Source organism: Oryctolagus cuniculus, chromosome 11, assembly GCF_964237555.1.
Source record: "Oryctolagus cuniculus chromosome 11, mOryCun1.1, whole genome shotgun sequence".
Classification (NCBI taxonomy): domain Eukaryota; kingdom Metazoa; phylum Chordata; class Mammalia; order Lagomorpha; family Leporidae; genus Oryctolagus; species Oryctolagus cuniculus.
The window spans coordinates 64,103,607-64,119,699 of NC_091442.1; the positions used below are offsets into that span (position 1 = coordinate 64,103,607).

Genomic DNA, 16,093 nt, shown 5'->3' on the forward strand with positions numbered 1-16,093 from the left:
TACTAAAATAATATTTAACAGGGTAAGGAATTCAAAACAAAGTTAAAGAGGAAAAAAAGAAAGGAAGGGAGGGAGGAAAGAAGGATAGGGAGAAATAAGAAAAGACAAAGTTAGGAAAAGAAAATTAACAGAAATCAATTATAACACTTTAAGTTTCAGCTCTACTAAATAGGAAGTCTCTAAGTATTTGATGACTCTGTAAATAAATGAATGGGGTAGCAAAGTGCAAAGTATTCTACTTGGAAAAGAACATGGATTCTAATCCAAGGATTTTTCCCTAAATACAATACTTAAGAGACCCATCTGATCTCTTGGGATATCATTTGTAAAATGAAGGTGTAGGACTGCTTGACTAACAATTCTAGCAGTAGCATTCTAAGAGATTTTTTTAAAAAGGGAACATATATATGGAGATTCTTTGCCACTGTTTTGAAAACATTATGCAATTGATGGATGTATCTAAATACAAAACTTTGAGAGGACTTCTCTACCTTATTTAATTGATCAGTAAGAAAGGAAGCTTTTTAAAAATTTGAGAAGCAGAGAGACACAGAGACAAACGAATCTCCCGTCTGTTGGCTCACTTCCCAAATGTTTGCAATGGCAGGACTAAGCCAAGTCGAAGCCGGTAACCAAGAACTCAGCCAGGGTCTCCTACGAGGGGGGCAGGAAGCCAATTACTTGAGTCATTGCCACTACTTCTCAAGGTCTGGGTCTGAGTTAGTGGAAAGCAAGAGTCAGGAGCTAGGAATTGAACCGAGTACTCTTAAGTGGGATACTGTCATCTTAACTGTGATCTTAATCACTAGGCTAAATACTTGCCCTGAGGCAGCTTTTTGTCTGCACATCTGCACATATCAGTATTCATTCAGTGAAGAGCTCTGTTTTTCTTGTTTCTTTGTCTTTTCTCTTTTATTTTCCAAAGACATTTTATCCATAGGGTTGAAACTTCACTTACAGGGCTTTATGCTGTGTGTCTGTGTGTGTGTCTCACACACACACACTTAAATGAGGGTACTATAACATCTCATTACAATGTGAACTGATTGCTATATGTGAGAGGAACACAGCTTCTAACTTACTTTCTCTAACTACAAAGTAAAATGTCTGTATTTTCTTTCTGATGATTAAGAACTTATAATACAATGTAATGCCTTTAAAAGTCTCAATTTTTTATTATATGCCATTTTTATTACTGGTTCACTTTAAAATCTAATCTAGGAAGTGTTTGAGAAATCAAAAGCAAACCAACATACACATACAGTTATATAAAGGTTCTCTTCCAGAGCCTAAATTGAAGTTTTATCTGTACATAGCCTACTACACGTTATCTTTTAGCAAACTGGATTATAAGGAAGAAAGAGAGGAAGAAAACACAGCAGAAAGAGAGGGAGGGAAAGGCAAAAGCAAACACACACACACACACACATACACACACACAGAGTCTCTTAGAAACTCTGCCTCTGGGTCAATTGGATGGTCACTCATAATGACATAAAATTTGCATGTAAGAACTCTAATAAGAACATATTTATTCCTTACGTAAAATACTACCATCAACTCTCCAAGAGAACATTAATTATAAAAATGTATAGCTGACAGTATAGGATTTAAATTCAGAGAATAACTTTTAAAAATCAACTAATTTTCTACTATGCCACAAAATTTGACTCCAAAAATTAAGTAATAAGATTTCTGAACTCAGTATACCAAATTTTTAATGATTTGCATTGCTGTAGACCATTTGATTTGTAGAAATTTTCTAGGTCTTATAATCTTTGAGTTTCATAGTCAATCTCTGATATAAATTGAAATCATTAGCCCCATTTTATAGACAATCACAGCTATAAAATGCAGAAAATTTATAATAAGTTCCATGAAAAATTTCTATTTTGAGTATCTTTTGAAAATGAGAATTTATCATTCATTCTAAAGGATTCATTTTCACCAAAAGAAAAAAAATTAATTGTGTACTGAATTTTTTCTATTTAATTAAAAGCCAGGGTTACAGAAAGAGATATGGAGAGAGAGAGAGAGATCTTTCATCCACTGGTTCACTTCCCAAATGGCCACCATGGCCAAACTTGGGCCAGGCTGAAACCAGGAGCCAGGAGCTTCAGGTGCCCAAGCTTTTGAGCCATCCTCTGCTGCTTTCCCAGGGGGCATTAGCAGGGAGCCATACAGGAAGTGAGCAGCCTGGACTTGAACTGGAGTCCATATGGGATGCTAGAGCTGCAGGTGGCAGCTTAATCTGCAGTGCCAGCACTTGCCAAGAGGTCCGGAACAACTTTAAAGTGGCATCATAATCATCCTTGTCACTCAATCCAATCTATTCAAACTTCGAAGCCATCAAATATTCTAAGTCAGAATTAAAGTGTAACTCCAAAGAGGTAAAATTCAGAGAGTGCAAAATTTCTACAAAAGTAAAGCAAGCAGTGGGTAGGCAAGATAAGCATTTACTGTGCGCCTTCCTTATGTTAAATGCCACCTTCTCTGAAGATGTCTGCAATGCTGTAGAGGTAGTAAATGTTCCTTCCTATGGAATTGTTCCAGAGGTTGGTTCCTATCTCCATAGAGTAGAATAGTTTATTATTCTAATATTCTAAGATTCACAATATTCTAAGATTCATAGAATTAGAAATTATAAGGCAGTTGTATTTGTGTCTCCTTCTTCTCTATCAGACAATAAATTACTTAAAGAGTTAATTATTTTTTTTAAGATACATTTATTTCAAAGGCAGAGTTACAGAGAGGCAGAGGCCAAGAGAGAGGTCTTCCATCTGCTAGCTTGCTCCCCAGATGGCTGCAATGGCCAGAGCTGCGCCAATCCAAAGCCAGGAGCCAGGAGCATCTTCCAGATCTCCCAGACCACCCTCTACTGCTTTCCCAGGCCAGAGCAGAGAGCTGGATCAGAAGTAGAACAGCCGGGATTCAAACCAGCACCCATATGGGATGCCAGCACCACAGGTGGCAGCTCTACCCACTACGCCACAACACTGGCCCCCAAAAGAGCTAATTCTTGATCTTCGTATTCCCAGGGCCAGCATGCTATGTAGTATGACATATAAATAGTATCTCATATATGCAGTATGAAATGTAGTATGACATATAAATAGTATGTCATATGTATAGTATGACATGTAGTGTGACATATATATGCTGTGTAGTATGACTATATATATATTCAGCTGCATAAATATTTAAGTAAATGAATGAATGAATGAATCATTTTGTATCATTAACTGATCATATTTAAAGAATGACTCACTTACAAAACATATATTGTATGTTCTCCATGGAGAAGAGTCTATTTAAGAAAAGAAAAACAGCCAGAAATACAGCTGCTTTATTTTCAATATATTTCATCTCTTCATGATTAACAATTTTTCTTGTCATCAATTCTATATGCAATCTCTATAGAGTTTTATCTAATTCTTAGAAAATATCAAAGTGGTTATTTTTTAGTTACTAAGATAACGGCTAGTATATGTATCATAAAAATCTAATCTAAAAAGTAGGAAGGGACCAGCACTATGGTGTAGAAGGTTAAGCTGCCACCTGCAGTGCTGACATCCCATATAGGTACCAGTTTAAGTCCTGGCTGCTCCACTTCCAATACAGCTACCTGCTAACAACTCTGGGAAGGCAGTGGAAGATGGCCCAATCCTTGGACCCCTGCACCCTTGTGGGAGACCCAGAAGAAACTCCTAGCTCCTGGCTTTGGCCTGGCCCAACCCCAGCCTTTGCAACCATTTGGGGAGTGAACCAGCAGATGGAAAATCAATCTCTCTCTCTTTCTTTCTCTCTCCTTTTCTCTCTCTCTCTCTCCTCCTTTCTCTATGTATCTATGTTTTTCAAATGAATAAATAAATCTTTTTAAAAATAAAATAATTTTAAAAGAATGTAAAGGAAAATTTTTATTCTTCTTGTACCAAAATAAGAATAATATCTGTATAATTTTCACTCTATTATACAAATTTCAAAATTTTTAATGAAAACATTCCCAAACTAGCTTTTTTTGGATCAAGGCCAATGTCATTAAAGTATGTGTAATTTAGTAAATTACAAGCTATTAACTTTGCTATTTAAGAGCTCAGGGCATCCAACTAGGCCACAAATATAGTTTTAATCCTGGAGAAATTACTCAGCCTCTGAGTATTTGGGTTTGCAAGTAAAATGAGTGGCTATATCACCTGACTCTCAGATTTTGTCAGCTCATATGTCTGTATTGGAGTAACTCAGCTTCAGGAATCTTAGTAGAAACTCTCCAGTGCTTTCAATACCACCAGCAAGTATAGTGCAAGTATCCAGCAAGTATAGTGCCTCTTTCCCCTCCAAAGTCATTAGGCCCTTCTGTATTTATATCCCATTAGGGGAAATTCAGTATGAATGTTTAGGGTCATAGAAGCAGCAGAATGGGAGTAGGACATACACAAGAACACACAGGAACCATGCGCCAAAACCAATGTGTTAGGACTTCAGGTAAGCCCCTCAGACATCCAACTTGTGGGATCCACACTGTTGCAGAATCCCTTCCTTCCCATTGTGCGTGAGACCTGTGTTTTGCTCCTAACCAGAGGAAGATGGCAAATGTGAGAGCAGATCACTTAAGGAGTAAGTTGTATTATGAAAGATTGTCTTGTTCGCAAGCTAACTCTACAGCTTCTCTTCTGGCCAGTTGTGAAGAAGAAAGCTGCCAGGAAGTGAATGGAAATCAGTCCTGCTGGGAACTTCAAGTAACCTCTGGGAGCAGAGGACAATCTCAGTTCTACCACTGCATGGAAATGAATTCTGCTGATAACCTGAGTGAGCGCAGAAACAAACTCTCACCCAGTTGAGCCTCTGATGATGCTACAGAGCAGCCAGTGGAGACCCTGAAGCACTGAACTCAGCTATGCCACACTTACACACTTCATCCACAGAAATGTGATTGGTGTGAGTGCTTGGTAAAGCTGTTAAGATGCCAGTTGAACACCTGTATCCCATAGCAGTGTTTGCATTCAGGTCTTGGCTCTGCTACTGATTCCAGCTTCCTGTTCATGCGTGTCCTGAGAGACAGTTATAGCTCATGTGGTTGGATCCCAGCTACCCATGTGGCTGACGCAGACTGACTTCCCAAGCTCCCAACATGGTCCAGTCCCAGTGGTTGCCAGCACATGGACAGTGAACCAGTGGATTTAGAAGCCTGTTCTCTTGCTCTCTCTTTCCCACCTACACTCAAACAAAATAAAAATAAATAAGTACATTGATTTGAACAGCTAAATTTATGAAAACTTCCTATGCAGTAATGTATAACTACTAAACCCATGAATCTTGAACTTTTGTGCTATGTTTTGTGCAGGGTGCCCATTAGTGTCATAAACTTACGTGTGAAAACCGTATTGATCTATTTTGTCTCCTTTTACAAAATAATAGACATAGCTATTTTGTTTCCATAAACATCATAACCTTTTATTATCTCAGAAAATTGAAATACATCACACCTTAGAAAATGAATGAGAGATTTAGTCTCAAAGTAGCTGAGTAGTCTTTGGACATTCCTTAAGCTATTCTACTAATATTGACAATAACAAGTCTTAAATTCATCCACTCACTCATCAAATATTTAATGCACTTCTGTTTTGTGAAAATTATGAAAAGTCCTCTGGGAAATCCAGATATGAATAAAACATGGTTACCACTCTAATAAATCACAACTTTGTCGCATCAAGTTTTCAGAATCTCTTGTCAATGTAAAAGAGCTTAAATTGACTATAATATTGTATGTCTTAAAAAAATCACACTTACTTTTTTGTTCTACTTAATACTATTGGTTGAACTCTGTAATTAACACACAATTATTCTTAGGTGTTTAAATTTAACTGAAAAGTGATCCCTGTTAAATATAAGAGTGGGAATAAGAGAGGGAGGAGATGTACATTTTGGGACATGCTCAATCAGACTTGCCCCAAACAGTAGACTTAGAAACGTGCCAGGGGATTCTAATTCAATCCCATCAAGGTGGCATGTACCAATGCCATCTCACTAGTCCAAGTGATCAGTTTCAGTTCACAATTGATCATAATGATAGGATTAAGACTCACAGGGATCACATAAACAAGACTAGTGTCTGCTAATACTAACTGAAAGAATTAAAAAGGAGAGAATGATCCAACATGGGAAGTGGGATACACAGCAGAATCATAGAAGGGCAGATGTCCTAAACAGCACTCTGGCCTCAGAATCAGCCCTTAAGGCATGAGGATCCAGCTGAGAGCCCATGAGAGTTTTTTAGGCATGGAAAGCCAAGATAATCCAAAAGCTATACTTTGTAAATTTATATTTATTAAATAAATGTTTAAAAAAATCACACTTACAGGAGAGGAAAATAAATTCATTCGCCAAAGACCATTGCACGAACCAATTTTTAACATCTCTTTAAAAAATGATTTCAGATAAATGACCAAGGGAATAAGTTCAGTCATTTGAATGTGTAATATTTCATTAATTCAATACATGGAGGAGACCATTCAATGGGAGAAAACAGCCAATGAAGACACTAACAGGTAAGAATGATGGACATGTTCAGAGAACAAGTGATTTTGGGTTGAATGGCATCATGGTTTGTTGGAAAAAGCAAGAGCACAGGACATTATGTCAATTAAAAAACAATGGGTGTCTGTGGGGAGCAACTGGGAGCAACTCGGACTAGACTAAGTTACTGGAATTAAGACTTATTCTATGCATCTGCTTTCCCACAATATGGCGCTGAGAAGGGAAACAGCTTCTACACAGCTGCCTCCAGTTCAACCAATAGACTGTGGGACCTGCTCCTGATTGGAGGAGAGCAGCGTACTCGGCGTGTGGGCAGCCGAGTTAGGATTGGCGGAAGAGGACTATAAAGGAGGAGAGAGACGGCATGCACCAGGAACATCTAAGGGGAACATCTGAAGGAACACCTGAGCAGCCCCCGGGAGAGCCGGCCGGCGGTGTGCTGCTCCCCCGCGGAAGTGGGGAATGTGGCAGGGGGAACCGCCCTTCCACGGAGGTGGAAGGGACGGTAGCCAACCCGGGAAGAACCAGCAGCAAACCCGGGGAGGGCCGAGCAGACGAAAGAACAGCGCAGGGTCCTGTGTCATTCCTCCACGAAGACGGGGAGCGACAGGTGTCTAAATGAGGCTAGACATGAATGGAGGATCCAGACAGAAGAGAAAGACACTATGGACATGGACCCTAGAATCAGCAGGACAACTGATTGTGTGAGACAGATGATAGAGCAAAACTGAAAATGACTCTGAAGTTTCCAACCTGGATGAGGAGGAATATAAGCATCATTAACAGAATTAGGAGTGTTAAGAGGCAGCCACTGGTTTGTGAGATGGAAATTCCTAGGTTTGACACATGCTGTATTTAAAAGATTAGTGAGAAAGCAGATTTGCGGAGAAGAAAGGCATGGAGAATGAGATCAAGGAGACTTGCTAATGAAGAAACATCTAAAACTGCAGATTCAGGAGAGGTTTGGTTTACATCAGGGAAAGAAATTTGCTGAATATGAGTGAAACTGATGTCTTCTCATTTGATTACTGTTTATAGACCTAGCCTATATTGTTGTGGAATTGCCATCTTTTTACTTTCTATTGTTGAACTCTTTACTTAGTGGAGCATTTAGCCTTTAAGCAGAACATAAATTAAAAATATTTATCTCAAAGATAAAAACAATAAAAATGTAAAAAAAAGCACTAAAAAATCAGTTGGTAGAAAGAAGGCAGAGATAGTGACTGCAATTGATTCCTTTGCATAGTGTCAAGCAACCTTGAATGAGAGAATGAGAAAAATTAGAGGGCGATTGTGTTCTTAGTGCATTTCAGGGTGTGGAATTGTCTTACTACAGTGAGTCAAAAGGACAGCTCTGGCTTAACAGTCTTTGAAATATGAAAGGAAATATTCATTAAAATATCCACAGGTGCTGGCATTGTGATACAGTGGGTTAAACGGCTGATATAGATGCCAACACCCCATATCAGAGTGTCAGCTACTCTGCCTCTGATCCAGCTTCCTGCTAAGACACCTGGAAAGTAGCAGCAGATGATGACTCAAGTACTTGAGTCCTTGCCACCAATGTAGGAGACCTAGATATAGTGTCTAGCTTCTAGCTTCAGCCTAGCCCAGCCCTGGCTGTTGTAGCCATTTGAGAAGTGAAGCAAGGGATGGAAGATTCTCCATCTCTCTTGATAGTTCTCCCTCTCAGTGATGAGTGTCAGAATTCATAAAAGTGCAGAAAAATCAAAATTACATGAATATACATATTAATAAATATTTAATGTATATATTTTGGAGTAATTTTCTGACATGCTTTCCATTTCTTAACACAATACTATGAACTGAGGCAATGATAGCTGGATGCAGTTATTTCTTGATAATGAGTTAGGTCCAGACAAGCATGTAACACCATGCTCAGCAGTCCTATAATTTGCATTTATTTTAGAAAATTTTCTTGTTTTCCGTGGTTTACATTTTCAGAATATGTAGCACAGAATCTGGCAGTAACCAAAGGCCATCCTTATTTCACATCTTCCATAGAATTTAATACAGTTCCATGCCAAGAAGTTGTTATAAGCTCCTATTAGTGGATGACTATATATGTGTGTAAATTTGGAATTTTGTTAAGAAAATGAATGTAAAATAGCTGTCAAAGTAATTGCTTAATAAACACTTAAAACATATGGCATACTCAATTGTTAGATCAACAACAGGAGTCACTGTGCACTTGCTCCCCAGGCAGGACCTCTGTACTTAATAAGTTGTACTATGAGAATTAATAGTAAAACTTGTCTTCAAACTTTACTTTATACTTTGTGTGTCTGTGTGGGTAAAAACTGTTGAAATCCTTACTTAGAGTTGATTTTCCGTATATAAAGATAATTAAAAATGAATTTTAATGAAGAATGGGTTGGGAGAGGGAGTAGGAGGTGGGGCAGTTTGGGGGTAAAGGGTGGGTATGAGGGGAAGAACTGCTATATTCCAAAAGTTGTACCTATGAAATTTACATTTATTAAATAAAAACTTTCTAAATAAAAAATAACATGTAAGAAATACAGAATAACAAAAAAGATTTTAATAAAAGAAACCTGGGAAACAGTTATGTAAAAACATTAAAGAATTAAAGAACATATAAAGTGTTAACCCACTTAGGCAAATAATTTGTGAATATTTGAGTACCTATGATTCAGTCTATACAGCTTTTTGACCCAGTATCTATGCCCAGTTACCAGAGCACCTAATCTGTGTTGCCCTCTGTTGTAACTTACAGCAAGAGGTATTATACATGATCTAGCCTTTGCTCATCTCCTCCTTTATTTGTTCGTCTCTCTCTCTCTCTCTCTCTCTCTCTCTCTCTTTTTCTCTTTTAGGGCTTTTATTAGCATCTTATACATTGCTATGCTAGATTTGCTTGAGTCTTACTTGTACAAGAATACTTCAAAAAGTTCATGCAAATGCTTACTATGAAAAAACTATGCATGAATCTAATTTTTGCACTAAAATAAACATCTTTTAATTCCATTGCCCATAAGTTTTTGAGGTATTCTGAAATTACAGTTCTGAAAATTCTTTTTTTCAAAAAACTCACACTCAATAAGTTTAAGTAACCAAATTGATTGCAGTAGAATCTCTTGGACCTCACAAATGGTGACTCTTGAGCATTAAATTTCCGTTTAATTAAAGAATTCATAGTGATTCTGCTGAGCTCTGGGTAATATGTAAACTTTTGAATAGTTGTCTGATGACTCTACATGGACAGCGTGATTCTGAATACCAATGTATTCTTGAATTAATTAATGTTCTTGTTTCTTTTCCCAAATGTTACAATTTCAAATGAAATTTATTTAATGCCATGTCACATTGGTTAAGATACTTTTGAGTATTAATTAATTCTATTTAAAACTGAAAGAATCTCGGGACACATTTGGTTGCTGAGCTATCTAGTGTATATCTACATTCTTATAAGGAGATGGGAATTTAATAGAGTTGGAATAAAGTCTGGGTACAGCCTTGTTATTAAGCCCACACATGTCATTTGGCATTGGTTTCAGAAATGATCTTGAGAAAGCCCAACACTCTACAGCCATTTTGATGCCCTTTCTGGCATCATTGAGCTTGTTATGATCAAAGGTCATAAGGGGGACATCGCCACCATTTTTAATCACAGTGTGAACACAGACAGCCATTTGGTTCCATTGTTGGTGTATGAATATGGAAGTTAGAGCAAATTATATGTGCTTTATACATTGAATAATTATTCATCACTAATGCATATGTTTTTTCTAAGAATGAAATGCCATAATAATTTATATTCGATAATAAAAACTGTTTGTTTTATGTCAAAAAATGATGTACAACATCCAAAAGTTTAAATAGGGAAATACAGGTATTTAAGGAACATTAGGAAAACACATGTTTGTTAGAAAACTTTGGAAAAGGTTATGTATCTTTAGAGCCAAAAATATTTATTAAATGTAAACATTAATATGTGGTCAGATAATAATGGCTAATAAGTCTAATATCTACAGCATTGATGACATTAAACACTTTTAATTATTTAAACCAACCTTTAGTATAAATAAAGACAACACAGCGTATGAATAAAGTTAGGAAAAATATATCTCAAAATATCATTTCTCTACCTTCTTCAGTAGACAATGACCACTTATTTTATATTATAAATAATTCAATAGTGTCTTCAGGAACATTCTAGAAGAGTGCAGAGGAATTATTATTCCTGCACTATAATCTTAAATTTTGAGTACTTGATAATTTTAATCCTAAATTTAATAATAACTAAAAATTTTACAAAACTTTGGGTTTATTAGAATACCTCTGACTTTAATTCTGATTGTGGCATTCTACTTTGGCCTTAGCATCAGCTAAATATTCTTATTAGCACTTGGCAAAAATTATAATCAGTATACCTCTACTAAATATAAAGAAATTTTTACATCTAAACAGGCATTTTATTCATAGCAATCAATTCCAATAAATGCATGCTTCTTCAGCTTTGGCATTAAAACATTTTGAATTCTATTTTGTTATAAAATTGTCTTTCTAGGCTGACAATATAGTTTTGGATCAATGAATGACCCTAAACAATTTGAGCCTTGGTTTCCCACAAGTCATGGACAGTAACACTATCTTTAGTGTAACAATTTAGTGGAGTCACATATGTAGGGGCCCTAAAGAATAGAATTTTCACTTTCTTTGCCCCTGTGTCTATGCCTTTAACCTTTGAATTGATGGCATTGTGAGTTTATGGACCATATAGGAAACCAGGATAATAGAAACACAAATACTGTAACTGCTTTGGTTAAACTCTCTAATTTTTTGTATTTGAAAATGAGGAGTCTGAAATATCCTAAATCTAATCTATCCCATCTCTTCTTTCTTTTAGAAACAAACATCTTGCAGAAAAATCTACATAGTTTTGTTAAAAGTTGCCAATTGTGGCAAACTTTGTTTCAAAGATGGCAGTGATGAAACTTCCCCTCTTGCACTGTCAACTTGCCATTCACCCATCAAGAAGGGGTGTCTACTTCCCCTTTCCTCAAGTCTAACAGCCTTCCTTTTAATCCGTGCTGCTCTTAGTGACTCACTCACACTTACACCATGAAGAAGCAGAATGCCACTCCATGATTTCCCAGACTAACACAGAAAAGATTATGTGACTTATGTTTGTCTTGGAAGCTCCCCTGGATACACCCTCCCAGGAACAAGCCTGCCACAAAGCTGTGTTATCCACAAGCCAGAACAAAGATCACCTGTAGGTGTTCTGATCAGTAGTCTCACTGAACCCTATCTTCAAGTTCTGCCAGACCAGCCACCATGCATGAGAACAAAAGCTCCAGATGATTGGAACCCATTATGCCAACCCATTCAAGTGTTCCCAACTGAGACCCTAAAGTAGCCACCTTCATTCTACCTTGTCTAAATTCCAGTTTGAAAAAAATTCAAGAGCATAATAAGATGGTTGCACTTTTTGTCACTGGGTTTGGAGTAGCTTTGGTAGGCAGTGATAATTAGGTCATTCACAGCTTTGCTATAACTGCCATCAAATGTGTTCTACTGATTTCATCCTCTTCTACCCTGCAAGCACTCAGTCCTCAAAACTCCATCTTACCATTTCCTTCATGACATTGAATTTTCTGATTCTTTTCCTGCTACAATCTTTTTCAATGGATTCACTTCCTCTAGCAAACTTCCAAAAGAAGGCATTTCCTTAGTTACTTTCTCTGCTATTTCCTCTTGATTGCCTCATCCATTGCTAGGATTTAAATTATCACTTGATTTATTTATTAATTCATTCAGTAAGTTATTATTGGGCACCTATAACATAGCAGATATTATTCTAGGGACTGAATATACTATGTATGAAACAGACAATGTCCTTCCTCTGATGGTACATACATTGTAGAAAACACAGACAGAAAATAAACAAGTAATCACCCTAGGCTCTTGTCATGAGTTGCCAAGGCTATGGAAGCCTTTTGAGTTTGCCAGCTCTGATCTTATTTAGACAAGGTCATAGTCAAATTGGAAGGTCTCTCCTCCCTTCAGAGAAAGGTACCTCCTTCTTTGATGGCCCATTCTTTCCATTGGGATCTCACTCGCAGAGATCTTTCATTTAGGGTTTTGGTTTTTGTTTGTTTGTTTGTTTTTTGGCCAGAGTGTCCTGGCTTTCCATGCCTATAATACTCTCATGGGCTCTTCAGCCATATCCAAATGCCTTAAGGGCTGATTCTGAGGCCAGAGTGCTGTTTAGGATATCTGCCCTTCTATGATTCTGCTGTGTATCCCACTTCCCATGTTGGATCATTCTCTCCTTTTTAATTCTTTCAGTTAGTATTAGCAGACACTAGTCTTGTTTATGTGATCCCTGTGAGTCTTAATCCTATCATTATGATCAATTGTGAACTGAAACTGATCACTTGGACTAGTGAGATGGCATTGGTACATGCCACCTTGATGGGATTGAATTAGAATCCCCTGGTACGTTTCTAACTCTACCGTTTGGGACAGGTCCAATTGAGCATGTCCCAAACTGTACATCTCCTCCCTCTCTTATTCCCACTCTTATATTTAACAGGGATCACTTTTCAGTTAAATTTAAACACCTAAGAATAATTGTGTGTTAATTACAGAGTTCAACCAATAGTATTAAGTAGAACAAAAAATACTAAAAGGGATAAACTATTAAGTTGTTCATTGACAGTTAGGACTAGGGCTGATCAAGTCACTGTTTCTCATAGTGTCCATTTTACTTCAACAGGTTTCCTTTTGGGTGTTCGGTTAGTTGTCACCAATCAGGGAGAACATATGATATTTGTCCCTTTGGGACTTGTTTATGGATTGTATCTTTAATGTGAGAAAAGGAGAGGCATCAATGCTGATTCTCAATTTTCACCTTAGCAACTAGGAAAGGATATTGGCAAAGTTGATAAAGGAGTATATTTGAGACAGGAAAGAGTCAAAATATGTTATTGAGAAAGTTAGCAAAATGGGTGGCCCTGGAGGACACTGTGTTAACTGAAATAAGCCAGACAAAGAAAGAGAAACATTGCCACGTCCTGTCTCATACATCGAAGCTAAAAAAAAGTCAGTCTGAAAACGGAATAGTGATTATTAGCGGTTGGGAAATACGTGGGAAAGTAGGGACAGAGGGAGATTGAATAATGGGTATCAAAACACAGATGGAAGGAATCAATTTTAATGCACAGTGGGTTGACTGTAATTTATAATAACCCATCCTTATATACTCATATATGATATACATGAAAAATGTTAATAATTGAATGTTATTAATACCAAGGGAGGAGATCAAAGCTTCCAAACATAAAACAATAGTGATATGTAAATACTAATTACACTAATTTGAACAGTATACATTGTACTGAAATGTACCCATATATTGAAATACCATATTGTATCCCAATAAATGAGCAATTATTACCTGTTAATCAAAAATATTTTATGTTTAAGGAGATGGAATTGCTAACTATCCTTATTTGACAATTACATGCATCTATCAAATTTTCATACTGTATCCTATAAATATAATTAAACTAATAATTTTAAAAAGAAATACAAGTGTAGATGTCAGTTAAGGATTTGACATATGACTCTGTAAAGAAGGAAAACAGTGGAGCTGGATAGTTTTTAAAAACATTTAGAAGTCATAAGTCCACAAATTTAGTAGTTAAAGCCATGAGACTGGTTGTTGAAACTATGAAAATCTAGATTAAAATGAGAAGAGATTCAAGGGCTGAGTTAGCAAATGACAATCTTTCAGGGAGACAGGCTGAGGAAGGGTAGCCAATGAAACTCAAAGGAAACCAAGAAAAGGGGTCTCCAAGAAAAACAAGAAGAAAATATTTTAATAGAGAGAAACTATGCTGTGTCAACATCCACTGTGGTGTTCAGTAAAGAGCAGGCTGGGAGTTTACTACTGGTATTGGAAAAATGTAGATCGTTAGTGACCTTGGCAACTGTGGTTTCAGCTGACTGACAAACCAAAGCCTGACAGGTTTTTGAAAGAGAAAAAGGACAGATAGGAAGTTGGAGTAACACCTTCAGGTACCTCTTTCTGAGAATGTTACCCTAGTTTGCAGCAAATAAATGAAGCAGAAGGCAAACTGACCAATCAGGAGAATCTTTTTCAAAAAGATATGAGATATCGGTGTGCTTTATGTTAATAAGAATTATTATTTCCAACAGTGGAAAGGATATAATTAACAGCACAGGGGATAAAAAAGAACTAGAGAAGGGACGTCTTTGAGTTAGTGAGAAAAGACGTTATCTAGTGTTTTTTTTTTATTATTATTTTTTGACAGGCAGAGTGGACAGTGAGAGAGAGAGAGACAGAGAGAAAGGTCTTCCCTTGCTGTTGGTTCACCCTCCAATGGCCACCACGGCCGGTGCGCTGCAGCCGGCGCACCGCGCTGATCCGAAGGCAGGAGCCAGGTACTTATCCTGGTCTTCCATGAGGGTGCAGGGCCCAAGTACTTGGGCCATCCTCCACTGCACTCCTGGGCCACAGCAGAGAGCTGGCCTGGAAGAGGGGCAACCAGGACAGAATCCGGCGCCCCGACCGGGACTAGAACCCGGTGTGCCAGCGCCGCTAAGTGGAGGATTAGCCTAGTGAGCCGCGGCGCCAGCAACGTTATCTAGTTTATTGGTAGAGAGCTTGCCTTCAACAGGAGGATGGCCAGTTCAGCTGCTGTCACAGATGAGGAGATAGAGTACTGAGTAAGATGAGGGGCTAACAGATCTGTGTTGCATGAGAATGCTGAAATTCTCTTCTAATTACTTTTATTTTCTCCAGACATGAGAACAAAACCAACAACTGAAAGTCATAAGGTAGGCAGGTGCAGAATATTCAGAAAGAGAAATTGTGAAATAGTTCAATTGCGGTATGATTGACTGGACTGTGGCAGGGCTTCTCAATTCTGGCTGCATATTGGAATCACCAGGGGATTCTTACTAGTAATACCCACACTCTACCCTGAAACAATTCAATCAGATCTTCAGGGATTGGGGGCTCTACCCATGAGATTCTTATTTGCAACTAAATTGGAGAACCATGAATTTAAGTAAGATAAAACAGCATGGTTCCCCCCTTGCCATCCTTCCCCAGAAATGTTCAAATATACACTGTGGATCTTGGGACCAACTATATCACTCTTAGTCCCTCTTCACTCTTCAGTGAATTTCTATTGCCTAGCCAGGTAAGAGTCTCATATCTCTCATATAGCACCAAAGATCCTTAATAAAGAAGCTCTAAACTACCTTTTTTAAAATTTATCTCCATGTATATTATTACAGAATTCCTCTTGCCCAGATAAGCTGGGGTGACTCACTACTCCAGATATGCCACACAACCCTACACCTGCTTATGTCTCATTATGCTGTTGTTCTCCACCTACAGCATAAACTGCAGTGATCTCAAATCTAATGTGCATCAGAACAACTTGAGGAGGTTTAAAAACACATTATAGAGCCTCATTCCAAGATCTGGGATAGAGCCCGGAGCTTCTCTATTGTTAGTAAATTACCCACACAATTCTCA

General features: G+C 37.6%; 1 protein-coding gene and 1 long non-coding RNA gene across 3 annotated transcripts in view; one reads left to right on the forward strand and one right to left on the reverse strand.

Moving 5' to 3' along the window:
• The window catches only part of TAFA2 (TAFA chemokine like family member 2), a 526,573-nt gene that overhangs the window by 114,863 nt on the left and 395,617 nt on the right, over positions 1-16,093 (reverse strand). The window lies entirely within an intron of this gene.
• LOC127491159 (uncharacterized) overlaps positions 1-16,093 on the forward strand; it is a 54,238-nt gene that overhangs the window by 14,887 nt on the left and 23,258 nt on the right. Inside the window, exon 3 of one of the 2 annotated variants that reach the window (XR_011380126.1) lies at positions 11,423-15,180. The exons of the other annotated variant lie outside the window; for it this stretch is intronic. This is a non-coding gene — a long non-coding RNA (uncharacterized lncRNA). Of the gene's footprint in view, positions 1-11,422; positions 15,181-16,093 lie in introns of those variants that run through there. 2 annotated transcript variants of the gene reach the window in all.